The 15,695-nt window shown below is 31.9% G+C and overlaps 1 pseudogene; it reads left to right on the forward strand.

The window, feature by feature from the left end:
- Positions 1-9,507, forward strand: part of LOC105510781 — a 45,887-nt pseudogene extending 36,380 nt beyond the window's left edge.
- Positions 9,508-15,695: the final 6,188 nt, after the last annotated feature.

Here is a 15,695-nt window from a genome sequence, read left to right on the forward strand (position 1 = left end):
GATCTGCCTAGATTATGGCAAATGCCAATACTAAACCTGTCACTGGTCATTAAACAAATACGTACATGAAAGGAGAAAGAAAAGAGATATGAAAATTTAGCAACATAAACAAAGAAGAATATAGAACTCAAGGTATGAAGTACAATGCACTTTTGAAACAAAGATCACAGGAATGTGGTGTATAAACTTTAGCAAGCACCTATGTATACTTTAAAATTTTATGTAAATTTGGATTCTAAAAGTACGTGGGTAGTATAAAAAAAGTTTGTTGAGATCCATGAAAATTTTAAAGAAATACAAATATCAGAATTTTATTAGAAATATTAAGGTTCAGAATCAATTATGTAAAGTATCAGATGATAAATGTGGGACAACACATTTCAATTTGCTCTGATAATAGCATAATGATAAAGAACAAAACAGATGAAAAATAATATATAAAGTCATACATCTTCAAGTAGACATTATGAGAAAAGACCTGCATCATGTGAATCAGAAGTAGTAACAGAGGCAATAATCACATTTAAAATATGACAAAACTATCTTGAAACAGTCTGTGACTTTCAAAGGTTTGGTAGGGATCAGGCAATATAAGGAAGAGGTATAGTATGGTTAACTTTTTTGAATTTCAAGAAGTAAAGAAAAAAAGGCAGAAAAATAAAAATTCCTTCTACATAGAATGAAAAACCATGGAGGCCTCCGAATTTTTTTTGATAATATTAAACTTTGGAAGATAAAATGGTAAATCACTATGTTTCTTGAAGGATTGGGTTGGTAACCAAGCACTTCTATGCAAGAAAACTAACTAATATGGGAAGAAGCCAAACAAACAAAATATTAAGTGTGTGTCTACAGGAGTGGCTGCAGGCATATGCTCCAATGTAAAAGGCAGTTTTACATTGTAAAACATTTACATTTAATGTAATGTAAAAGTTTTACATTTACATTACAATGTAAGAGCTGGATCACAATAAGAACTTTAGAAAGTGATAGTCATAGAATACATTTTTTCAATGAATTACGAAATCAGTTCATGTAAAATCACATGTAGACAATTATAAAAATAGTTACAAAATAAGTCAAATATAAATATAAGTAAAATAAAAGCTATAAAATAGTAATACTAATAGCAATACTAGTGTAATGTTCCTTAATTGTGATACGTTGACATAATGTAGACAATTCTTAGAAAATCAGTACACAGAAATAATAAAATTGAATTTTGTTAATCTACCTTGGTATGTGTCAGTATACACTTTATTTCCTTAACTGGGTTATTTAAGAAATATGGACATTTTTGAACTTAGATTTTAAGTTAATACATTTTTTAAATAGTATGAAACTGTACATTTGCAACAAATACAGTAATATAAAAACATACGCTTATGAGAAACTTAGAGAAAAACAATCAGCAACAAAAAGGAACAACAGCAAATGAAAAGCATAAAACAACAGAACTAAGACCAAGTAGATTATTTTGATACTACTACACTGAGAAAACCATTACCCTGGGTCAAACATTAATATCTACGTGTACGCTATTTACAGAAAATAAATGTAGAACATATCTGCTTTGAAAGTTTAAGGTAATAATATGGAGAAAAAAAATGTGTCCAATAATTGCAAAGCAAAAGTATGCTTAGATAACAAATGCTAGATAATGCTAAAGTTAGAACAAAAATATTAACTTAGTCAAAGAAGATCTTGTATATTTTTAGAGTGTGAACCATAGTGATGATGATGAAAACACACTATGGATTAAATAGAATTCTAGCAGATACAACAAAAAGTGTTAAAAGTTTTAAGAGAAAGCCTTAGAAAGGCATTAATATTGAGTCCAGTTTAGCACACATCTCATAAATTGATAGGTCCAGCTCTCAAATATAAACGTAACATTGAGTTTCTGATAACAATCAAAATGTACTGATCTATACTTTTTGTTTCCACAGCATTAATAGAATATTTGTTTCAATAAGATCAATGTGCTTGCCTCTGTAGCACATATACTAAAATTGGAAGGATGCAGAGAAGATTAGCATGGCCCCTGCCCAAAAAGCTAAAAATGAAAATTTAAAAAAAGAAGATCAACTAATACAAACCAGTGGCAACCTCATGAAATTACAGAATTATATAGCCAAATTTTTTGATTGGGATACATACCACTATACATTAATAACAAAGATGAAAAATGATCACAATGATGTCTATGAATTGATATGGAGGGATTCTCAGGATATACGGTTAAATAGAAAAAAGAAATGTGTAAAATAGTATCTACAGCATGCTACCTTTTGTATATACACTCGTGAAAGTCCTATACGGCATCTTCTTTCAATACAAGGCTATTTGTCGTTTAGTGTAGCCGCTTTCATGAATTATGTTAGCTAGATCTAAGTAATTTGCTGTACCTTCTATATCAGCACTGTTGCTTCACCTTGCACTTTTATGTTATGAAGATGGCTCCTTCCTTAAACTTCATGAACTAACCTCTACTAGCTTCAAACTTTTCTTCTGCAGCTCACCTCTTTCAGCCTTCATAGAATTGCAGAGACATAAGATGATTCTCTGGATGAGGCTTTGGCTTAAGGAAATACTGTGGCTGGTTTGATCTATCCAGACAACTCAAACTTTTCTCTATATCAGCAATAAGGCCATCTTATTTTCTTATAATTTTTGTGTTCACTGGAGTAGCACCTTTAATTTCCCTAAGAACTTTTCATTTGCATTCATAATTTAGGTAACTGTATATCCAATTGTTTAAAGACACAAACCAACATTTTCTGATCTGCAACAGTTCAATGATTTTTGAAAAATAGAGCTCCACAGATATGAATTTCTAGATGTAAGTGGAGAGTACTGATATCTCTTGATTCAATGCTTTATTTGCATTCAATACTATGAAAAAGAAGACATTACTTATTTGGAAAGTTAGATCCGACTTATGTAGCTCCTCCCACACCTCATGTTTGGCTGTTCCTCGTTGATTTTTATATCTCTTTCCCCCTTAAATACCACTACTTTTGCCTATTTTTCCTCTTTTTAAATTTAATTTTGAACCATGCGAACACACTTCAAAAATGTCTTATCATATATCTATAATTTTAAACCATTGCATTAATTTCATTTGTTCTTATGCGGTTTGCAATTGGTATTTATAAAAATTTAATTTTCAACCATCTACAGAATTGTGAGAAAACTGGGTATCTTGACTGCTGGAAAGATGATATTTAAGGAGATAATTTTTACCCCCAACTGTGTCAACACTGGCTTCATTTTTCATCTATAGCAAAAGTTCTACTTAATATGATGAGACTCATTGAAAGTAAGAAAGCAAAAAAAAAAAAAGATTCATAGAAACGCTAACATTGCAGAACTTGATATCATTTTCTTAAAGCAAAACCTTGATTATTTATAATCATAGCAATGAAGCAAATCACTATCCTTTTATCTCTTTGTAATTTATTCACATGTCAATGGTCTACAACTTAACATTAAAACTTTTATTCTTCTAAGAAGCAAATGTGGTCTAAAGTTAATTTCCAATCAATACTTTTCATAGCTTTTTGGATGCAAACATGGGGAGTCATCAAATTCACAGTTCAGCTTTTGTTCTTTGCTCTTTAATTCTCACATTGTCTTTCTGTGTTAGAGGATAAAAGAAGATTTCCTCAAATAAATGTGTCACATTATAATCCTTTAGATTTAAACCACAGGTTACCTACCCTGTAGCTAAAGCATCTACTTCTGTAGTAAGCTCTGCTCATTTGGATACAACTTGAAGAAAATATCTATTAGCCTTTTTCTAAGTGCATTCACAAATTGTTTTTAAACACTTCTATAAAACAGAGGAATAACTAGTCTTTAACATTTCTGAAAGAAAACACTTTTGATAATATAACAGTTATATGTTCATGAAACAAGCAGTGCTAGAGAGGTTAATCACTGCAAAAAGTTTAATTTAAGATGCAATTATGGATCACTCAGTTTGCTTCCTGGGAACCATGAGAATTCTAAATTGAAGTGAGTATAAATTACAGCTATATTGTGTCCTATTTAATTTACTTATGTCATAACAACTTTTTCATATCTAATGTGATATACTATTCAGTCATCTTAGTAAAATGTCACCTTTTTGTTTGCAGTTTCATGATAATAAAATTTTTTAAATTTTTTAATAAAAAATAAATGCTTTGTACTTTTTGAAAACAAATGCAATATTAATACATTACTAAGAAAAAATACCACAAAATTATTACAAATGTTTAAACCCTGTTAATGAAAGACATCTAAAATGACTGTTTCTTTCTGAAAGATCAATTTTAAAAATTAGTATTTTCATAATTAGTTTGATGATGAGCAATTGCTACACATTCTATATATGATTTTCTGTGATAACGGGCAAGGATGTCCTATCTACATAACTTTCTATCTGGTGGTTAGAATGTTCTATATTACAACTGGATTTTCCATGTAAATTTAAAACAATTACCAAGTTTTAGAAAGTGACTATTTCCTCAGAATGAGACAAATCTTCACAATTTTAATCCAGGACATTACCAATAGTACTACCAGATTTCTCAGCCACTAAACCAGCTTCTCCTCCATCCCCATTGTTTATGCTATTCTAGTTAAATAATGTCTGCCTCGTGGACAGAGAATTCTGCTTTATCATGCTTTTTATGGTACATGCACAGCAAAGGTATTCATCTGGGCACAGAAAGAACAAATAAAATATAATATTAAAATATTTCTTTAATTTTCTAAACATATAAAATCAGACTTCTAAATGAAAGCAGTTCATTTATTATTCATTAAGTTTACTTAATTAACCTCTCTACTGAGTGAAATAAAGTACTCATCTTTCTGAGATATAGTAATATCTAAAGAAAAGAAGCATATATGAGACAAACTTTTTTCTGAACTTATTAATTTAAACTTGCATGTTTCATGTCTAACTGAATTTGCAGAGACTATTAAAATCAATTCAACCACATTGATTACTAGTGTAAGTATACCATAGCTTTTTCTGCAAGCTATATTTATAATATACATGATTCATATGCCATATTTTAAATAAAACTACACAAAAATGCTACACTTTATCTCTTTTATTAAAGCCTCATGGGAGGCATATCTTTCCTTGTGAACATAGTCATTTATCAAACATACTCTATGTGCTTATATGGATATCCCAAAATTCTCTGAATTAGACTCTAATTTTTCTATGAAGCTTCAGGAAACTTAATCATTTTAAAATATGACATTTTCAAGGATGAATCTTGAAAATACTTACAATCCATTTTGATACATTATTTCAGTGAGTGGGTCAGACTAAATAAAATAGTTGACACTTGGCATAAACAATGAGATTTGTTGTGGCTTATGAATATTTGAAAATGTGGCTTTTAAAATGAGTTGATCAGTTATTTCTATGAAGATGATTCATCTGGCAACTTTGAACAGATATGATTTTTTAAAGTAACAAATTTCAAGTAATGTAAACCCAGATTAATTTAGTCAATTAATCACAAAAGTGATTCATATAGCAAATATTTATCAAGTCAAGGAACACTAGAATATGATGATTAGAGTACACACCTCATTTTAAAAAAATAATATGTTTAACAACTAAATTAAAACTGTATTGTCAACAATGTGTAAAGAAAGCTTGATAATGTGAAAAAAAAAGGAATTCAATAGGTAAGAGATATCAGAAGTTGGACACTGTTATCTGTGATACCTGATATCGCCGTGCACCTGGAAATAAAAAGGATGTCCATTTCACAACTTCCCTCCTTGTGATCTCAGACATATACACCGGCTTTATCCTAGAGTGTCATTTGATGGACAGCTGGACTGTCATCACTCAAGTGACAGTTCATTCTGGTTTTCTGTGTTTTTTGTTCTGACTTTTCAGGTTAGGTTGGTAGCTAGGAGCAGCAATGATACGGGCTCGAGTCGTAGAAGTGTACTGACAAGAAGTTGCTTATTGTGAATAAGTGCAGAAGGTCAACAAACCAGAAGTCCAGAAGTAAATTGAGTTTGGAAATCAAGCATAACAGTAAGGCAACGGTCAGGTGATGAACTCAAGGTAGATTGTTATGGAAGGATGAGCTCTCAGGTCTCTCATGAGTGATACCAGAAATGAGCCAAAGCTATTTAGGGAGACAGAAAACTCAAGGGTCGGAGTCCCTGCATGCTAGAAGTAACCTAAGTCAAGTTCTAGTCAAGTTTCTATCGGGTCACTGGGGACATCCAATGCCCTTAATTAAGTCCTAGTACAGAAAATTTCTAGGCCATTAGAAAAGAAGTCTGTAAACTAAAATAATAGCTAGAATGGCTCTGAAATTCTGAATAATAGATACTATAAAGGGAATTTTATTTTCTTTAAAAATGACAACATTTAGGTGAATCAATTTTTAAAAAGATGAAATAAATTAAAAATACTATAAATTTGAAATAAATAAAATTTTCTAGATCATGGCATATCTAGCTCACAGGCTGGCTCCTTTCATTTAGCCACAAACTCTGGAGGACCTTCATCAGCCATTGAACTAAAATCTATGATAGGAAGCAGTCATCTTCCTTACTGATATTTTAAACATTAAAAAGTTAGATTTCAGAAAAGTGATTTAAAATTAAACTTTTAGAAATTATATTACAATACCATTGCATACCTGCTTTTGATAATTATTTAATTAAATTAATTTGAATCCAAAGAACTTGTTCTCATTAAGTCCTTTGGAAATTTCATGTATTTGTACTATTTATACAACCTAGGGTGAAGCTTTTCTCTTTAGTTATGATTAAGCTTTTCTAGGTTTTAATGATCACATGTGTTTTTAAAGGAAACATAACCTATTCGCCCATTCAAGTTCACACACACACACACACCCTGAACCAAGGGAAAAAGGGAAAAAGATCAGCTATTTATTGTACTTCAGTTGCTCATGGCATTCTAGTGATAGCTAACTACCTGTCCACCAACCCAGTTCTCCCATATTTCTTATCTGCTAACATTTAAAAAGCAAATGGAAATATAATAGAAACAAAAATTGAAATCTGATCAATAAAATCTTAAATTATCATCATTCATGTGTAATTAATTCCATAAATCAATTGGCATACTATCTAAAAACCGTAATCCAATTAATTTATCCCAATTTTATATGACTAATATTGACCAAATAATTAAAAATTACTAAAAATAAAGCTCATGACTCATATGCTCTTCTTAGTTATGCTATATGACAGACCTATTAAGACAATTAACAATTAAATCCTGCCTATCACTCAACCTTGTGTTTTTATTCACTTATTCATCAATTCAAGAAGTATTCTTTGAATAACTAATTTATGTCAGGAGACACAGTAGTGAAAAAAAAAAACAGACAAAATTGTGGCCTTTCTAAAATGTGCATTCTACCGGAAGAAGACAGACAACAGGTGAACATTATAACATATTAGACATAAAATATACAGCATCCTTGGTGGTGATCACTGCTTAGACAAAGAAGAATAGGGAATGCTGAGGTGGAGACCGCAATCTGAAATAGGATTATAAAAAAAGGCTTGAGTGAGAATGGGATTTTAGAGCCTAAAGAAGGTGAGAAAACGAGCCTTGCAGAAATACTGGAGAAAAGCATTCCCGACAAAAATAACAACTGCTAAGGCCCATTGGCAAGAACTCTGCAATTGAATTCGAGAATCAGCCAAGTGTCAGGGTGGAAGAGCAAAAGCGGTAAAAGCACTAAAAATAAAAGAAGGTGAAGACAGCGAAGTAGGAGGAAGGCAAATCATGTGTGGCACATTTTGGATTTCACTCTGGATGATATGAGAAGTTATTTGTGGGTTTTGACTGTAGAGAGTTTAATTTCATTTAACTTTTTTTTTTTTGAGACGGAGTCTCGCCCTGTTGCCCAGGTTGGAGTACAGTGGCGCAATCTCGGCTCACTGCAATCTCTGCCTCTCGGGTTCAAACGATTCTCCTGCCTCAACCTCCCGATTTTATTTGTTTATTTATTTTTTTGATACAATAGTTTTGCTCTCTCACCCAGGCTGGAGTGCCGTGGCCTGATCTCGGCTCAGTGCTACCTCCACCTCCTGGGTTCAAAGCGATTCTCCTGCCCCAGCCTCCTGAGTAGCTGGAATTACAGGTGCCTGCCACCAAACCCAGCTAATTTTTGTATTTTTAGTAGAGATGGGGTTTCACCATCTCGGCCAGGCTGGTCTTGAATTTCTGACCTCGTGATCCGCCCGCCTCAGCCTCCCAAAGGGCTGGGATTACAGGCGTGAGCCACCGGGCCCGGCCTCATTTAACTTCTTACAGTTAAGTGCAAGATAATATTGCCTCACACTTATAGATGGATAGAAGAATGGGGAATAGATGGATAGATTGATATTCCTTAATACTAATATAATAATATGTATTATGAATAATATATAATTTATATATTGATATGTATTTTACAGAAGTGTATGCATATTAAATAAACTAATTTCATTTTAGTTTCTGAAAAAATCTTAATAAAAGTGTTTTTACACACATACAAATTCCTCTCAGACCTATGCCTCTTTAAAAAAAAGAAACATTAACACAATTTTCACAAAATATAAATAGAAAGCATTTATCTCAACATAATTGAGGTTATGTATGAAAAACCTACAGCTAAAGTCATAATCAAAGAGGAAAGGCTTAAAACTTATTCTCTGAGATCTGATACAAGGCAAAGATGCCTCTCTCTTGCCACTTCTAGTCAACATAGTACTGAAAGTCCTAACCAGGGGAGTTAGATAAGGAAAAAAAAAAGACATCCAAATTGGAAAGGGGAGTAAAATTCTCTCTTTTTGGAGATGACACGTTCATATATGTAGAGAACCCTAGGAACTCAACAACAACAAAAACACTGTTAGAAATAAAAATCAAATTCTGTAAACTTATATGATCAAAATCAACACATCAATTGAGTGAAATTTATGTACACTGACAACAAACCTTTCAGAAAAGAAATTCAATAAACAGTCCCATTTGCAATATTAACAACAACAAAAATACTTAGGAATAAACTTATCCAAAGAGGTGAAGGATTGTTACACTGAAAACTATAAAACACTAATGGAAGAAATTAAAAGAGACACAGATAAAAGGAAACACATGGAGTGTTCATGAATTAAAAGAGTTAATATTGTTGTTTTCTCACTTTAGGGAGATTCTTCAAGCGATTACTATGTCAACAGATACAGATGTTTCCGTTTCTTTACATGATGAAGATCAGGGACCGAAACGTTAGAAAAGCTAATGAGGCACCATTTGTCCCCATTGGAATAGCTGATTTCCCAGCAATTGTTGCATATGTGTTGTACAAACCGAAAAGCAGGAGAAATACTAAAATATCCCTTCATCTGATCCACATGTGTGTGGCAGGTCAAGGCTTTGTTGTGGGAGCAATGACTGTTGGTATGAGCTATTCCACATATCAGGAATTCTGGGAGAAACATAAGCCTTAGACAAAGAGATGCTGTCTTGATCTTGTTGGAGGAGCTTGCTGTAGTTAGACATCTATCTCATTGTTGAAGTTACATGTTAATGTTGAAAATAAACTATTTGAGTGTGTTCAGATTATAACATGGTATTTTGAATACTGACTTCCTTTCTTGCAGGCTAAACTTGCCTGGTGACCAAATTACTAGTGACTAGTTTACTCACGAGGTCATTCAGGGGAGTCAAGTTAACACAAAAGAAACACATCACCTAAATGCAATTGATGGTGTTAAAGTGTCCATCTTCTTAAACTGTTAAGATGAAATTCATTCTAAAAAAGATAGCAGACCAGCCCTAAACCCCAGTTAGCTGAAGAATCTTCTTTTGGATGTTATGTAAGAGTCCTATTTGCCTCAGTTAATCTACCTTTTATTCTGTCTGTGTTGTGGACTGGCTGGCTCTTTTATAACTCTGTCAGAAAAGTGCATGGAATATAACTTGTAAAGCCTCCCACAGTTGCAAGTATATATATGTGTGTGTGTGTGTGTGTGTGTGTGTGTGTGTGTGTGTGTGTGTGTGTGTTTAAAGCAAACCTCGAAAGTTTACAAGAGAGTTACACAGTAGCAGTATTTATTGAAGAATCACAGTTGCAAACATAAGAATAATTTAATTATGGGTTCTATTTTAGTTCTTTTGTAATTGCAGAATTACATATTTGCTTCTGTTAGAATAATTTTTAAATGTCATATTGAAATAGGAATATGCATTTTAAGTGTTCATGCAAAGGTACATGAAGAACACTTTTAAAATGTGTGCACTGTTTATTTTCTCCATAAGAATGTTTAATGTTTAGTTGTAAACACTAAATGAATTACCCATAATGGAATTGCTTAATGATTTGTGAGCAAGTTGATTTGATCACACATTATACACTAACTCTGATATAATATAGAGTGCTTTATTGCACTTATGAAAAGCTCTTGTCTAACCTGAATTTACATATTTACATTTCATGGTGATAACATGGTATATGTATTGTTATTAAAGTAAGTGACCCTAAAAAAAGAGTTAATATTGTCAAAATGTCCATACTACCCATTGATCTAGTTTCAATGCAATCCCTGTCAAAATCCCAATGGCATTCTTCACAGAAATAGAAAAACAACTCCAAAATTCATGTAAAAAGAATGAAATACCAAGAATTCAAAAGCAATCCTGAGCAAGAAAAATAAAGCTGGATACATGACATATTCTGATTTCAAAATATATTAGAAAGCTATAGTAATCAAAACAGTATAGTCAGTCACAAAAGAAACTTGTAGACCAAAGGAGCAGAACAGAGAGCTCAGAAATACATCCATATGTTTACTGTCAACTGATCTTGGATAAGGGTGCTAAGACACCTTTATCCATAAGGAAAAGGATAGTCTCTTTAATAAGTAGTGTTGGAAAAACTGAATATCTAAATGTGAAAGAGTAAAAGTGAAACCTTATCTTGCATCATATTCAAAAGCCAATTTAAAATTTATTAAGGCTTAAACATAACACATGAAAATGTAAAATTGCTGGAAAAAACGTAGACAATAACCTTATTGACACTGGTCTTGGCAACAGATTTTTGGTCATAACACCAGAAGTATAGGCAACAAAAGCAAAAATAGACAAGTGGATTGCATCAAACTAAAAAGTCTTTAACACAGCAAAAGAAACAATCAACACATAAAAATGAAGCCTACAGAGTTAGAGAAAATATTTGCAAACCAAATATCTGATAAGGGGTTAATATTCAAGATACAAAAGGAACTCATACAACTCAATAGCAAAACATAAATAAATGAAACAAACAAACAAACAAAAAACAAGAGCAACAACAACAGAATCAATGACCCAATTGAGAACTGGGCAAAGAATCTGAATAGACATTTTCCAAAAGAAGACATACAAATGGCTCAAAAGTATATGACAAGATGCTCAGCATCACCAATCATCATGGAAATGCAAATCAAAATCACAATAAGATATCACCTCTCACCCTAAAATGGCTAATATAATAAAGATAAATAAAGATGATAAGTGGTGGCGAGGACATGGAGAAAAGGGAACTCCTGTGCACTGTTGGTAGGAATGTACATCGGTGCAGCCATTATGAAAAACAGTATAGAGATTCCTCAACTATTAAAACATCAAACTACCACATCAATCCCACTTCTATGTAGATATCCAAAGAAAATCACATCTAGATCTTGAAGTACTATCTGCTGTCCCATTTTAATTGCATCATCATTTAAAGTAGAAAAGACATGGAAATAACCTAAATACTAATGAAAGAATGAATGAATGGAGAAAATTTTATATTATATGCATTATACAGTTATATATAATGTAGTAACATGTAAATATATGTATATAATATATAAATATGCATATATAATGTATATAGTTTATATTATATAAATATATAATATATATTTTTATATATAATTGAATGCTATTTAGGCTTTTAAAAGAAGGAAATCCTGTAATTTGCAACAAAATGAATGAACCTGCAGGATATCATGCTAAGTTAAATAAGCCAGATAGACAAAGATAAATACTGCTTGATATCACTACTATGTGGAATACAAAATAGTAAAACTAGAAGTAGAGAGTAGAATGGTGGTTGTCACGGGTGGGAGTAGAGAGGGAGGAGGAAATGAAGAAATGTTAATAAAATGGCACAATATTTCAGTTACGCAAGATGAATGAGTTACTGAGTTTTAATGTACAGTATGGCAAAAATAGCAAAATTGTATTGCATATTTGTGGTTTTTTAAGAGAGTGGATCTTAAGTACTGTCACCACACAAAAAAGTAACTATGTAAGGTGATGGATAAGTTAATTAGCTTGAGTGTGGTGATAATTTCTCAATGTATGCATATATCAAAGTATTAAGTTTACACCTTTAATATATGTAATTCCTGTTTGTCAATTATTCAATTAAACTGGAGAAAGAAAGATTTGTCTTGAACTGCGTTTATTTTAACACCCAAACAAACTTGTCATAAAAGGTACTTTCAATTTTTAAAGATAAATTTGACTTCAGAAATAAGTGTTACTAAGTTTAAAAATCAACAAATAACATAATGCTATTTTTAACAGAAATAATCCTTATATTGAACAATGTTAAAATCGTTGGTAGCTCTTTACTATAATCACTATTAATCTGACTGACTTTAAAAGTGTTTTTAGAAACCTTCATAGTGAGCTCTGAATTTCCTGGGCATTTTTTTAAAGCAGCTGCAATATCCAAATGTTTCCTTAAGAGTGACATCTTATTGCAAGTGTCAAATATTTAGAAAATTAATGATGTTGATTCTGTGTCTGAAAATTAATATATTAAATATATAAATTATATTATAATATTTTTAGAAATAACTATATTAATATGCCTTTTACTGAAAAAAATCCATTTAAAATGTTTTCTTTAAATACTTTTATTCATTATTGGATACGAAATTTAACACTGATATATTAAAATGGCTTTGGGTTTACAAAAACAACTATATCATTATAAACTGTCCATATTTTGTCTAATTAAAGTTATTCCAGTTTAAAAATCAAATAAGGTGACAAATATTTATAGTATATGAAAACTATAAAGGCTGTGAACCAGTAATCATATTCAAGAACATATGAATATTTCTTCTTTGCCTAAGAAATGAAAGTATAATTTATGGAAATCTAAAATACTCCGAGAACTCTCTGTATTCCCCCATCCAAGATTATGAAACACAAATCGTATCAGACCTCTGTGGAGCTGGACTCATCATAATTCCCAGGCAAATAATTAAACCTCAGCTGTACTTACTTCAGTGTTGAAATATTCTTACACGAAGGGACCCGTAAACTTCTTCCAATTGTCATGAGAGCATTATAATGCTTTCAATATCCTTGAGAACACCAAATGCTCCTACCGATACCCCTACATGCTGAGACAGCTTGAAGGTGTTCCAGCAAGACAACACTCCCATTCATTTTCTTGAGAAGCTGAGATCTGAGAAAGTAAGAATGTGATCTTTCATTCTGGATAAACCAATCCTTGGAAACAAACTATAGCTATAATCCCTGAAGATCTGTAAGTAAGTATCGAAGAAGTACAAATCAAATTTGACTCCTAAAAGTGTACTCTTCTAATGTTGTTTCTCTTCTAATGAACTAAACTGTATCTAGTTAGATTATCTTTATTATAAAAATGTAATTATCATCAGATGTTACATTTTTCTGGATACAAATTCCAGACCTAAAAAACAACAAAATGAAAAATCAAATTAGTATTTTTAAAAAAAAAATCCAAAGTAATTCTGTCATAACCTAACATAACATAACAACAGAATTTTTAATTCTGTTGTTTTAATCAAAAAGCATTCCAAAAGAATACTGATAAGTGAACAGGAAACTGTGGGATTTAGAAACCCCCTTGCATACACAGTCGTGGTTCTCTCGGTTGCTGAATCCTATATTACTCCAGTAGTAGTAAAGCATTTTGATGAAGGGGCAGCTTTTCTTAAATTTTGAATCCTATGATATAAATTAGAATAGCAACACTCACCTTTCATCCAATGACAGACTATTCTGACTTACTCTGATATTAACTAGTGCTCACAAAAGGGCATTCAGACAGGCTATGCCTACCCAAATTTCTCTTTAATCTCTAAAACTATAAACATATCTGCTATTGCCTGCCCAGGAACTTCATTTACTTAGCAAAATCTGATCAAATAATGTCCTTTCCTATATTTGAAAGGTAACTCCATTGTGGAATTCAATACTGAAGCTTTCACCTGATTTAACACTATATACTATAAAGGCTGCCAATTCACATGAAGAGAGACCATACCAGGCATTAATAAAAGCAACACACCTTCCTAATAGCATGAGAACTTGGATGTGGGGATGAGGAACAAGCCAACTGGATAAGATCAACCAATCTGTCTCTTTGTCTATTTAACAACTAATGTTTTTACTGTGTCCAGCATGATTTACTGTTTCAGATTCAAATTGAAAACCTGGCTTTAGTAATCAGACGATGTTAAGTAAATAGTGATTATAGGCTAGCTGTTCAAGAAGGATAGTCTGTTTAAATAAATTAAAATATATATGGCTTCATTGCTCAGGAAAAGTGCATTAAAAACAAAATAAGCAAAGCACATATGGTAAAAAATTCTGAAAGTTAAAGCTTTCCATTCCAAACCCATCTCACAAAACCACATATAGATGCCAGGACAATAAAGGAACTGAAAATGCTTCTCATGTTGGTTTTACGTTGTATTTCCTCATCGTTGTAGTAAAGTGTTACCCTAGAATATATGTGCTCCTAGAAACCAACAAGGCAAACCTAGACAAAATAACAAGTTTTCCAGATATAATATTAAATCAGAGAACAACAACTCAATACTGTTTATATAATAAATATCCAGTTGTAAATGAACACTTATCAATTTTATTATACTTAAACCTTTACATGGTGACTAATAGCTAGTATGAAGAAGACTTTGCTTATTCAAAAGTAAGATTTCCAAGATTTTCACCAAATGATTAGATGTGGAAGGTAAAGAAAAAATCAAAATAAAAGACAAGAATTTTTAAATATTCTAATGCTGGTAAGAGAGTAAATTATATTTCACCAAATGAAATGGAAAGTACAGGAATACAAGCCAGTTTGGAGGAAGAAATATGAATTCACCTTTTGCAATAATGAGTTTCAGGTGCCATGGAAACATGGAAGTTCAGGTGTCCAAACCACGTTAGGCATTCATTTTTAAAGCTCAATGGAGAAGGCTCAGCTGGAAATTTATTTCTAGGAGTCCTTATTATATAGATGGAAAGTGAAACCAGGGGAATAAATGACATCAATTTAATACAGTAGAGAGAATAAGAGCAAAGCTGGAGATAGAATCTTGAAGTAAATTAACATTTTTAGGGACCAGACAAAGGATGAAAAAGAGTTTTGTTTCTCAAGTTACCCAGACAATATTGGTATCTGGAATACTGTATTTGAAAAAAGATGCATAATCAATTATATATTAGAGGTAAAGTTGTAAGTAATCTCGAGATTCAATCAGAACTGATCAGCAACTGAAATACAGTTAACATGGATTATTAACAATGGGTCACAAACAAGGGTCATACTTATCCCACCCTGAGAAATATGTGAGGTCATTTTTAGGTGTCTCAA

Source organism: Colobus angolensis, unplaced genomic scaffold (genome assembly GCF_000951035.1).
Source record: "Colobus angolensis palliatus isolate OR3802 unplaced genomic scaffold, Cang.pa_1.0 Scaffold191, whole genome shotgun sequence".
Lineage (NCBI taxonomy): Eukaryota > Metazoa > Chordata > Mammalia > Primates > Cercopithecidae > Colobus > Colobus angolensis.